Genomic DNA, 12,625 nt, shown 5'->3' on the forward strand with positions numbered 1-12,625 from the left:
CTGTAGGCAACTGCCCAAACTCTTCCTACCTATCATAAAAAATAAAGCTACCCTCGCTGAAGTTAACACTGTGAAAGTTAGAAATATGAAAAAAATTTCCGTTATGAAGTATTTGCTCTTAAAGGCATTCTCATGAACAAAGCCTGATCAGATGTATTGCATCTGAAACTCAATATGGACTTGTGAGAGGGATGAAAACGGCGAAACATTAAACTTAAAATGACCTTAAGGCTCAAGCTCGCACAGGTTAAAATATTGTTAGTATTTTAGCCTTTTTTACTTTGTTGCGCAACTTCACTTGCAGGCGTGTTCTTACCACGAGTGCTGGTTAACGCTGACTAAGCGAAATCGATTACCAACCAGTGGCGTGATTTCATTTAGTCCGCTTCACTATCGACTAAAACAATGTAGAAAAGAGAACACAACGCTCTTCGCGTCTTACTAGCGACTCTCTGGATTTACCCTCGCCGAGCGTTTTCTATGAATTTGTACCAACTAGCCCAAATTTCTACGTGGGCACGGAAACGCGAGCGGAGGAAAAAACGTGCATACCAACATGAGAAGTGCGTTCATTTAAAATCATGCCATCCGAGACTTCAATCTGCCCGATTCGGAAAGCATTCTTGGGTTTAAAATTACATTTGACCCGTGTCATAAGGAAACAAACAAGAACAAAAATTCCGAACTAGTAGCCTATGTTTACTTCCTCTACTTCTGTAACTTTGTCTCTAGTTGCCGCTTTCTTGCATGAGTTCATACATTGCATAAAAAAATTTGAGAATGACATCTGGATATTCAATGTCGGGACATGTATTTCTAGATATTTTCAAGTATAATCTGCACTCTTTTAAAAGAGGGCACGGGAACATAAAGCTGTCTGGAGGCTACTTTTTGGCGCTCCACATCCGTGTATGTATGTATGTATGTATGTATGTATGTATGTATGTATGTATGTATGTATGTATGTATGTATGTATGTATGTATGTATGTATGTATGTATGTATGTATGTATGTATGTATGTATGTATGTATGTATGTATGTATGTATGTATGTATGTATGTATGTATGTATGTATGTATGTATGTATGTATGTATGTATGTATGTATGTATGTATGTATGTATGTATGTATGTATGTATGTATGTATGTATGTATGTATGTATGTATGTATGTATGTATGTATGTATGTATGTATGTATGTATGTATGTATGTATGTATGTATGTATGTATGTATGTATGTATGTATGTATGTATGTATGTATGTATGTATGTATGTATGTATGTATGTATGTATGTATGTATGTATGTATGTATGTATGTATGTATGTATGTATTTATGTATGTATGTGTAATATCTAAAATAGAAAGAATTCATCTTATCTGGATAGGAATACATAAAATTTAATGCGAAACTTAGGACAGTGCCTAAAAAGGATGAAAAACAAATACAAATGTAGCATTGAAACATTCAACAAGACGACCGTGGCATTTGTAATGAGAGGAACGTTAACGTGGACTCAGCGAGGGTGATTATCTGCTAATGCCAAGAGTTTGCCTATTCAGTATCCTTACCGACTTAAACACTCAAGAAAAGAGAACGCAAAACACACGGCTTATTGATACTTGCTAATGCGGTGAGTGCCTAAATGGGTGGAGACACCAAATTTTTGGTTGGCGTGTTCCTTGTTTCAAACGTTGCGTATTGCCCCAGGACGCGTGATACACGCTGCGCAATTCATATAAGTGCGGTAAACAATTTTTTATTGCATTATTTATACTGAGCGATTTCGGTTTCTGAGCGACGGGGTATGCTGCGACGTCACGATCAGGGAAGATCAGCAACCCTGGCCACGTGGGCCCCAAAAGTTGTGACGCACGTATTGCTGCGTCGTCTGCTCTCGTACAGGTGCTGTGCATAGCAGCGCCGTTCGAAATCATGTGCCGACAAACTTGGTCGGTACTGCGATATGCTGAGAAATGCCAAGCGCATTGAGTGCACTGAGTCCTGAAACCAAGCGGCTCGCTTCAGCCGATCTCAATCGCCATACCTCGTATGCGAACGCGATTTCAGCGTTGTATTTCGCTTTGCCACACCAACGCCGATTCTCGGCGGAGGTCTGTGTCGGTGGCCCGTAGCTGACCCTGGTCACATTACAGCGACACGATGCCTCACTTTTCTCTACCGACCAATACCCATCTATGTCTTCACTTCGCGCAGCCGCACTGCGAGACTGCCCAGGGTCCCATGGCTGCTGATTACGACATCTGCTGCTAGTTTAGCAAACAGTTCACGTATTCGCTATATGAGTGCTTCCAGACAATTGTACAGGGTTCAGCATTTACCGCAGGGGTACGTAACTCCTCCAGGAATGCGTCCATGACGACGACTGCATCTCGGCGCTACTTTTATTTACATATCTGCATCTGTATACAGGCCGCAATTGCGCCTTAGTTCGGCATGAATTGCAGGCTGCGTTTCGCTTAGGTTAAGCAAGCTCATCTCTTTTGCGCCGGTTGTGGGTTTACTTGTTTGCGCAGTGCGATAAATTTGCAAGAATCTCCGAAGAATGCGAGCGCCAGCCTGGGGAATGCTTCATAGCCAGTTTGTTGACAACGCGTAGGACCGGTGTTTCTGACTCGTTGTAACTGCTTTTTTGCCTTTTCCGACGTGTCCAGGACTTGAATTTAAATTCGTTTATCTAGAGGTATGTTCTGCGCCCATTTTTGATAAACAAAATGGCTTAACTCGTTGCCCTCAAGCGACGCCAACGACTGTAGCTGCCGCCGCGGGCGCCTGCAGCATTGACCGACAGACTGGGTCACACAGCCTAGCAGCGGCGCTTCCCGCTTGATGTATTTGCGTCCTGTGATGTAAAGAATCCACGATTTGAGGTCACTGTTGTCAAAACTACGCTCGATGATCATATGTATCCGCTAAACCTTTTGAACTCGCTCTCCACAATCGCCGACATTGGACATACGAACCCGGCGGACTCGCTAGGCCATTTCGTATTGCAGGTGAACCGATGGGTGAACATACGGAATGTAGTCGCTCGTTTCGCTTATTCGTGTTACGGAGAAGGTCCAGACAAGAGAGTCATCGTCTCATCGATGTGAAGGTTTCGCTCGGCCGCCGATATAAGGTGCCGGCTGGTGCGTCAGCAACGACATATATGCCGATCAGCACAGCGAGCGTTGAGTCGCCGAAGCAGCACCAGCGGCAGCGCCTCGCCGATGTCGCGCGTCGCCGTTCATAGTACGTCACGTTACTGTGTTGTGATGTCACTGCTATTCACTGGTATCGTTCCCAAAGCTCTACGTCACTACCTATAGCGCTATCGATGGGCCTCCATCGTGAGAAAGAGCACTTAGGGACTCTTTGGAGCTCAATTAAAATATATTTTAAGCGCTTGTTGCGCCCAATACTTCGCCGTGGGTGACCTTACATACAGAGGAAGCCCGTAACAAGCTTACTGTAGCCTGAAAATTTGATGTCCCAACCAGCTTAAGGAAAAACACTTCGTTTCATGCTCAAAAGACTTCGTTGAATGAATGATAAAGAAATGAGCAGAAAACAGAGCAGTGAAGCAATCATCGCGGCGACACGTGGCGGTTGCGGTGGGCGAAGGTTATCAAATAAAAATAAAGAGACAGGCAGAAAAGAAAGCGGTAGGGCGATTATTGCGACGACACGTGGCCTAGAGTTAGAGCAGCGCTTGCGCAACATGTGGCCGACTTTTAGATTTTTTGGGAACGCTTTGCACACAGGTTTTTTCACGCTTTTTTCTATGCAGTGACGTCATGCATGCTATGCCATCTTTCTGTGGGACTGCAACGAAAGAGGACGCAAATCTGCCGGCGTTCACTTATAAAACTGCCGGCTAATGCCGCAGTTTTTGTTTGCTACATAGGGAGTGCGCTCTTACACCCATGCCTGTGCTAACCCTCTTGCGGCAAACACGTAACCACATGGTTGTGTAGGCTTAACTATTTGCCCGCTTTTTTTTTCTGCCGCCGTTAGACAAGTAATCCACCCGCATTTTCGCGGAGAACGCGTTTGTTAAGCAGCGTAACCATTTGCTGCTCTTGACAGCAACGTTTTTGACGACAGACGCGTTGCTTCTATACCGTGTTCTTCACTTAACGGCTTAGTTCCAAACAGACCTCATACGTTTAACTTTTGTCGCTAGAGCGCCTTACAGCAGCATGCGGTAAAGAAAGTACGCTTGCGTGGTATGTCTTAAAGGATTAAATAACAGGAAGCATTTTGCTGGTCTCATACAGTTTAAATTTGCAGCTTGAATACGGAAGTAAAATATCGCAGAAAGTTAACTTTCAATGTAAAACTGCGACTTTAATGTTGCAACTTTAAATTTGCACGTTTTAACTACGAAAGTTGCCAGACATGTCGGCATCTAAACCTCACCGGTTCATCTTGATCCCGGCTTTACAGGCGCATGCCGAGGAGAAGCACGGAACCAGGAATGCAAGACTGTTTTATTGCGTATAAACAAGAAAATTGCATTGTGAATAAACACAAAAGACTTTGACAAGCGCTGTAGTTTCCTGGCGGACTGCATGCAACACACGCGAAACATCTTAGCTGTGACAGCTTCGCCAGCTTTCTGCTTATGGCGTCACGATGCGTCATGCGTAGAGGCGGAATTTGCATGTAAACGAATGCGGATACTTTTTTGTCGGCTCTCGCGCTTAAGCCTTTAACAGATATGGGAAAAGCGCGCGTCTCGGTAAAATGCGCCAGGGAAGGCCTTCTCGGCTAAGCTTACAAATTCACACTTAAAGTGAGACTGGCATTTTTTACATTTTTCGGAGCATCCGGAATCTCGAAGCATTGTCTGTTCGCAAATCATCTTGTTAATTTGAAGGAATTTGGACGAATCTCGTTGAATATAACAAACTTTAGATTTATTGGTCATGCTAAAGGTCGTGCATTGGCATCCACCGAAGCGCAGCCATACTGCTGCAAAGAAAAGTTATACATCTTTCTTATTACAGTTAATTAACTTTGTTACAGATATATCCGCTCTATGGTGGCGACCATTTTTTGGTGGTAATGTGTTAGAGGCCACAACGACAATTCGATTATTGCCACGAACATACCAAGCAGTGGTTACGAAACTACGTGCTCGGGTTAGCCCTTGTTACATAAATTCCCTGAGCACTGCATCGCTGCCGTTTCGGCCACCGATAATTTATTGAAATCCAAAGCACCGCTAAAAAACTGAAGAGATCTCAATAGAAAAGAGAGCTCCGGCCTTCAATTTGAAGTTAGGTCTGGCTGTCTTGGAACGTTCATCTCTGAGAGGAATTTTACGACGAAATGTTACGACTTATATTTATTGTTATTTATTGATACCTTACAGGCTCCGAAGAGCATTGAGTGAGGGGGAATCAAGGAAAAACAAAATATAATGAAGTAATAAACAACAATAACAGTACAATGGACGCAGTACAAAGCAAAGAACACGAACACAAAGGTGATTTAAAGCGGAGCAAAAATAAAATCTGAACAAAACAAATAGAAAACACAAAGCACAGCATATTGCCGCCAATATTTGCAGTGTTTGTTCGTTTTTCAAATCTGCCGCGACACCACCTTATCGCTTTGTTTGCGACGCAAGACGCGACTAGATTTATCTCGATTGATCGCAGCCAGGCAAAGCTGATTCTACGTTGTTCCGGAATGTTCTAGTAACTTTGCGGCCTTTATCTCGAATGTTCGCTATCAGCTTTAAATTGAGCACGGCCGACAGCGGCGGGCATTCTGTTCGACGACCGCCGAGCACGCTTGTCGCTTCGCCGCCGCCGAGTGATTCAGTCCATTTTGGGTGCAAGTCAGCCCAATAAACAGTTCTTTTAGAAGATCCTTTCGTCCGTCTTCATCGCTGCCTCGACTGCCGTCACCACTACGTGACATCTGGTGGAGGTGCGGGGTAGCCTTCCATGTTCCGGACGCCCCCTTCAAGTCGTGAAGCCAGCCCTGAGCGCTTCGCACCCGAGGACGAGCCAGCAGCTCAGCGAGCCAGCCGACGTCTCCAGGGAGAGGAGCCTGAGTTCGGGAAACTGCCGGACCGCACAAGACAGCGAAAAGACGCGGCTACGAGCACCGCAATCTCGCCGAAGATGTCGACACCGATCATACTGCAGCAGCCGCGGGTGCCGCCAACTTTCAATGGATCCCTAGGCGAAGACCCTGAAGAATGGTTGGATCAATTTGAGCGCGTGGCGTCATTCAACAAGTGGGATGATGCGGCAAAGATTGGACACGTTTTTTTCTCATTGGATGGCTCCGCACGCACGTGGTACGAAAACTACGAGTCGTCCCTTACGACATGGGAGCTATTCAAGAGAGAACTATTGAAGGTATTTACCAGTGTCGTGAGGAAAGAAAGAGCCGAACGACTCCTCGAGTCCAGGATCCAGCTTCCGAATGAGCCCGTCCGCAGCTACGTCGAGGAGATGAAGCGCCTATTTCGCCGCGCCGATCCCGGGATGACCGAGGAAAAGAAAGTTCAGTTCTTAATGCGCGGCGTAAAAGAACAACTCTTTGGCAGCCTCGTCCGTCAGCCGCCAAAAACGGTCGAGGAATTCATGCAGGAAGCCTGCACGATTGAGAAGACCCTCGACGTCCGAGCTCGGCAGTACAACCGCCCTTCCTCTGCCTATGCAATCCGTTCGGACACGCCGGCCACCACCAGCGACAGCTTGCGGGACGTTATCCGCGAAATCGTCCGAGAGGAGCTACGCCTATTACTGCCATCCTCCCCACAGTCACAAGCATCGACTCTGATGAACGTGGTACGGGAAGAAGTGCAACAGGCACTTGGCACCCCGACGGCCACAGAACCCCAGGCCATGACCTACGCCGCTGCAGTAAGGACTGCTCAGCCCCAACGACAACCCCCACGTCCTCCCCGAGATGAGCCAATCGTTCCACAACGCCGCCACCCAGCCCCTACCCGCCCAGTCTATGACCGACGCTCAAGCCCCAGGAAATGCGACGCCTGCAGGACTTCCGACAACCGGCCGTTGTGCTTCCATTGCGGTGAGGCCGGCCATATTCTTCGTCACTGCCCGTACCGACGTATCGGTCTTCGAGGATTTGCCGTTAACGCCCCACGACCACGCTTCGGACAACGTCCGCACGAAATCGACGAGTACCTGCGTCGAGAAGAGTACACGCCGAACCGCTTTTCGCGCTCACCATCGCCGTCAACCTCGCGCTTTGCGTCGCCACGCCGCAGCTACGCAGCCGCGGTACGAGGAAGGTCGCCCAGCCCCCGTAGGGGAAACTAAAGGCAGCAACCTCTGGAGGTGAGGTTGCTCACGAGCTAAACGCCGAAGATCCTCCACCGACCACGCGCCATGAAGACGCTGCACCCGCGACGCCGCATGAAGAACCGACACTCGCTGCACCGACGCCGCACACAATGAGAACCACGACGCAAGCTACCTTGAAATCGACGCCGCCACCCAGAGGAGCTTCGACCACACGCCCAACCCGTGACTCGCATACGCGACGAAGCCGTGACCCGACGCCGAGAGCGACATGCAATGCAAGACCCAGGACCTCCGACCTAGAAGTGACTATCGACGGCCGGAAAGTTACCGCTCTAGTCGACACAGGAGCCGATTACTCGGTGATGAATGGAACATTCGCTGCGCAGCTCAGAAAAGTCACAACGGCTTGGGACGGCCCACAAATTCGCACCGCTGGGGGCCACCTCATTACGCCATCAGGACGATGCACAGCGCGGGTGACTGTCAAAGGACATACCTATCCTGCGACCTTTATTGTGCTACCGCAATGCTCCCGCGAAGTGATCTTGGGTATGGATTTCCTTAATGAGCATCAGGCGATCATCGACCTGCGATCCAAGCTGATCACGCTTTCGACGGACGAAGCCATCGCTTCGATGAAAACTCGGGAAAATCACGTTGCCCTAAGTGTCCTGGAGGAAGAAGTGAGCGTCCCACCCCGTTCAAGCGTTATCGTGACCGTAGGCGCGACGAAAGCCATAAACACTGTAGCCATCATCGAGGGGAACATGCAGTTGCTACTAGACCGAGGAATCAGCATCGCAAGAGGCATCGCACATTTCCGCAATGGCCAGGCCGAAGTACTGCTGACTAACTTCAGCGAAGAATTCCGGCATATTAACAGAGGAACGACGATTGCTTTCTACGACGAAATATCTGACGTACGAGATTCCTTCGCCCTCTCCGACCCCTCGGCAGAAGATCCGCCTGACCAAGAGAACTCGCCCACTTTCGACATCAACCCAGCCCTGCACCGGAACAGACAAGACCAGATCCGCAATCTGCTTCAAAACTACAGTGAGTGCTTTTCGACATCGCCGAAGGTGCGACAGACGCCAATTGCCAAGCATCGCATTATAACAGACCAACACGTACGACCTCTCCGTCAAAGCCCCTACCGTGTGTCTCCACGAGAACGACAAGCCATCCGGGACCAAGTCGAGGAAATGCTTCGCGACGACGTCATCCAGCCCTCAAACAGCCCATGGGCGGCACCGGTTGTTCTAGTGAGAAAGAAAGACGGCGCACTTCGATTCTGCGTCGATTACCGCCGCTTGAACAACATAACAAAGAAGGACGTCTACCACCTCCCCCGCATCGACGACACACTGGACCGCCTCTGCAACGCCAAATATTTCTCATCGATGGACCTCAAGAGCGGCTACTGGCAAATTGAGGTCGACGAAAGAGATCGCGAGAAGACAGCATTCATAACTCCGGATGGGCTGTTTGAGTTCAAGGTGATGCCATTTGGTCTCTGTTCCGCACCAGCGACGTTTCAGCGAGTAATGGATACAGTGCTGGCAGGCCTGAAGTGGCAGATTTGTCTGGTATATTTAGATGACGTCGTTGTCTTCGCCTCGAACTTTGAAGAGCACCTCAAAAGACTTCGAACAGTACTAGACGCAATCAAGTCGTCTGGCCTAACCTTGAAAGCAGAGAAATGCCACTTTGCCTACGAAGAGCTGCTGTTTCTCGGCCACATCGTTAGCAAGGAAGGAGTACGCCCAGACCCGCAGAAAACAGCTGCTATTGAACAGTTTCAACCGCCGGCCGATAAGAAAGCAGTGCGCAGATTTCTCGGACTATGCGCATATTACCGACGATTTGTGAAAAACTTTTCGCGCATCGCCGAGCCCCTGACCCAACTGACGAAGGCAGACGTGCCGTTTAAATGGGAAGCGCCGCAAGCAGAAGCCTTCAAGGAACTTCAGCGTCGTTTACAGTCCCCACCGATCCTTGCGCATTTTGATGAAAACGCCGATACTGAAGTTCATACCGACGCAAGCAGCGTGGGACTAGGCGCCGTTCTCGTTCAAAAAAGTGACGGGCTGGAGAAGGTCATCGCATACGCTAGCCGTTCCCTTTCCAAGGCCGAGGCTAACTATTCGACCACTGAGAAGGATTGCCTTGCCATCATCTGGGCTACGTCGAAATTCCGCCCCTACCTCTACGGACGGCCGTTCAAGGTGGTCAGCGACCACCACGCGCTCTGCTGGCTTGCCAATTTGAAGGATCCCTCTGGCCGACTCGCTCGATGGAGTCTGCGTCTCCAGGAGTTTGACGTCACCGTCGTTTACAAGTCCGGACGCAAGCACACTGACGCCGATTGCCTCTCACGAGCCCCTGTAGATGCACCGCCGCTGGACGACGATGAGGACGCCTTCCTGGGACCCATCAGCGCAAGCTCTTTTGCTCAGCAGCAACGCTCGGACCCCAACCTAAAAGGCCTCATCGAGTACCTGGAAGGCAAGGTTTCTTCACCCCCCGCTTCATTCAAGCGAGGACTGTCTTCTTTCTGTGTGCAGAATGAGGTCCTTGTGAAGAAGAACTTTACAGCGAACAAAACAGCCTACCTCCTTGTTGTACCTACTTGTCTCCGCGAAGAAGTTCTACAGGCTTCACACGACGAGCCGACAGCTGGACATCTCGGGTTTACTCGCACCCTCCGCCGCATTCAAGACAAGTATTACTGGCCCCGACTGTCTGCCGATGTCGCACACTATGTGAAAACATGCCGAGATTGTCAGCGACGAAAGACTCCTCCCACACGACCAGCAGGATTTCTAAACCCCATTGAACCTCCCTCAAGACCCTTTCAGCAGATTGGCATGGACTTGCTTGGCCCTTTTCCAACGTCAACATCTGGAAATAAGTGGATCATCATAGCGACCGACTACCTGACCCGCTACGCCGAGGCGAAAGCCCTACCGAACGGAACAGCAGCAGAAGTGGCCAAATTTTTCGTGGAGTGCATTCTTCTTCGACACGGCGCCCCCGATGTGCTCATCACGGACAGAGGAACAGCATTTACGGCGGAACTCACGCAAGCCATCCTGCGCTACAGCCAAACCAGCCACCGGAGGACAACTGCATACCATCCGCAGACCAACGGACTGACCGAGCGCCTGAACAAAACCATCGCCGATATGCTCGCTATGTATGTCGATGCCGAACATAAAACCTGGGATGTCATCCTGCCTTACGTCGTCTTCGCCTACAACACCGCAGTGCAGGAGACCACCCAGATGACGCCTTTTAGGCTCGTCCATGGCAGGGAGGCCACGACCACGCTAGACGCCATGCTGCCCAACGTTACAGAAGAAGAGAACGTCGACGTTGCCGCCTACCTTCAACGCGCAGAAGAAGCTCGAAGGCTTGCCCGATTACGGATCAAAGATCAGCAGCGGTCCGACGCCAGACGCTACAACCTAAGAAGACGCAACGCGGAATACAAGCCAGGAGACCAAGTCTGGGTGTGGACGCCCATTCGCCGCCGTGGATTGAGTGAAAAGCTTTTGCGCCGCTATTTCGGCCCGTACAAGGTTCTTCGTCGGCTGGGTGAACTGGATTATGAGGTCATCCCTGACGCAATGACTGCATCCCAGCGACGCCGCGTACGACCAGAAGTCGTCCATGTAGTCCGTCTGAAGCCGTATTATGCCCGCTAAAGGCCGCTGCATTTCCATGCTCTATTTTCGCAAGATCTGTTTTTTTCCCTTACTAGTCGCATTATTTGTTTTAATGCATCGGGTCGATGCTTCTTTGAGAGGGGAGTAATGCCGCCAATATTTGCAGTGTTTGTTCGTTTTTCAAATCTGCCGCGACACCACCTTATCGCTTTGTTTGCGACGCAAGACGCGACTAGATTTATCTCGATTGATCGCAGCCAGGCAAAGCTGATTCTACGTTGTTCCGGAATGTTCTAGTAACTTTGCGGCCTTTATCTCGAATGTTCGCTATCAGCTTTAAATTGAGCACGGCCGACAGCGGCGGGCATTCTGTTCGACGACCGCCGAGCACGCTTGTCGCTTCGCCGCCGCCGAGTGATTCAGTCCATTTTGGGTGCAAGTCAGCCCAATAAACAGTTCTTTTAGAAGATCCTTTCGTCCGTCTTCATCGCTGCCTCGACTGCCGTCACCACTACGTGAAAATATGTTTAGTGTTGTGGAACAACTGCGCATGTTTGGTCAGTATTTCGTAGAATTAATTTGCGCCAGTTTTCCAAATCATGTTTTCACTCCATTCAGCCTTACCTGCAGCTCCGGCTTCAAGTCTGTCTTCCATGTCGTGAAGCTACATTATTGTGTCGCCTGTGGCTTGTTGTGGTGTTTGACAGGATCACTGGATTATCTACATCACCTTGATCCCGGATCAGTGCATTGGATCATCTTGATCCCCGCCCGCTGGTTAACATGTAAATTCTCGGGCGGTAGCAGCAGCTAACGTCGGCTTTGAAGGTATGTCTGTCAGACACTGCTCAGATTCTAGATCGAGGTCGTGCGTTCTTGATAGACTAACGCAAAAAAACCCCAGGAAGCGCGGACCTAAAATTTCAAGGTAATCACGAAATACTGGGGGATGGGCCCTTGTTGGGGCCAAGCGTGAAAATTCAGAACAGACACATGATGAGTGGGCGATTGGCTGGTCCGAGGACACTTCATTAAATACAACAGGGCAGACACGAGTGGATGACTCGGTACCAAACAAGCACAGAAAATGCCAGACGAAGTATTCAAACACTTCATTGGAATTCGAATGGAAGACCTGAAAAAACTCGGTTTTCCTTGTTTGACCTGAGTGTGCTTCGACACGGGCTCCCTGATCAGGCAGGTATCGATAGGAGTACTTTACAGTTATGTACTCAATATTTACAATGGGGTAAGGCGGAAATGTTTGGAATACTGCATTTTTATAGATTTCATGCTTGTCAGCTTCAAACGGAAGAAGCTTACTAAACAATTTCTAGGCAACGCAGGAAAAAAAGAAAATATTAGTTGCCAAATGCAGGTTACAGACAGCTAGTCGTTTCAAATGTGGGAGCGAATGTTTAACGATGTGACCTCAGTGCTTCTGACCAAATGGGGCCGATCAAATGGCGAAGTTTACTCAATTAAAAAATGTCGCTTACAAGAACGCAATTCTAAAGACACTCGCGCAAAGTCGACTTCCTAATTTTCTTGTTTGCGGCACTCTTTTATCTGTCCAACACGCACCTTTTAATTTAACTTTCTACAGGTTTATTCGAGTCCCTACAACTCTCCTAGTGGCATGCAGGTGG

The sequence above is a fragment of the Amblyomma americanum genome, chromosome 9, assembly GCF_052857255.1.
Source record: "Amblyomma americanum isolate KBUSLIRL-KWMA chromosome 9, ASM5285725v1, whole genome shotgun sequence".
Taxonomy (NCBI): domain Eukaryota; kingdom Metazoa; phylum Arthropoda; class Arachnida; order Ixodida; family Ixodidae; genus Amblyomma; species Amblyomma americanum.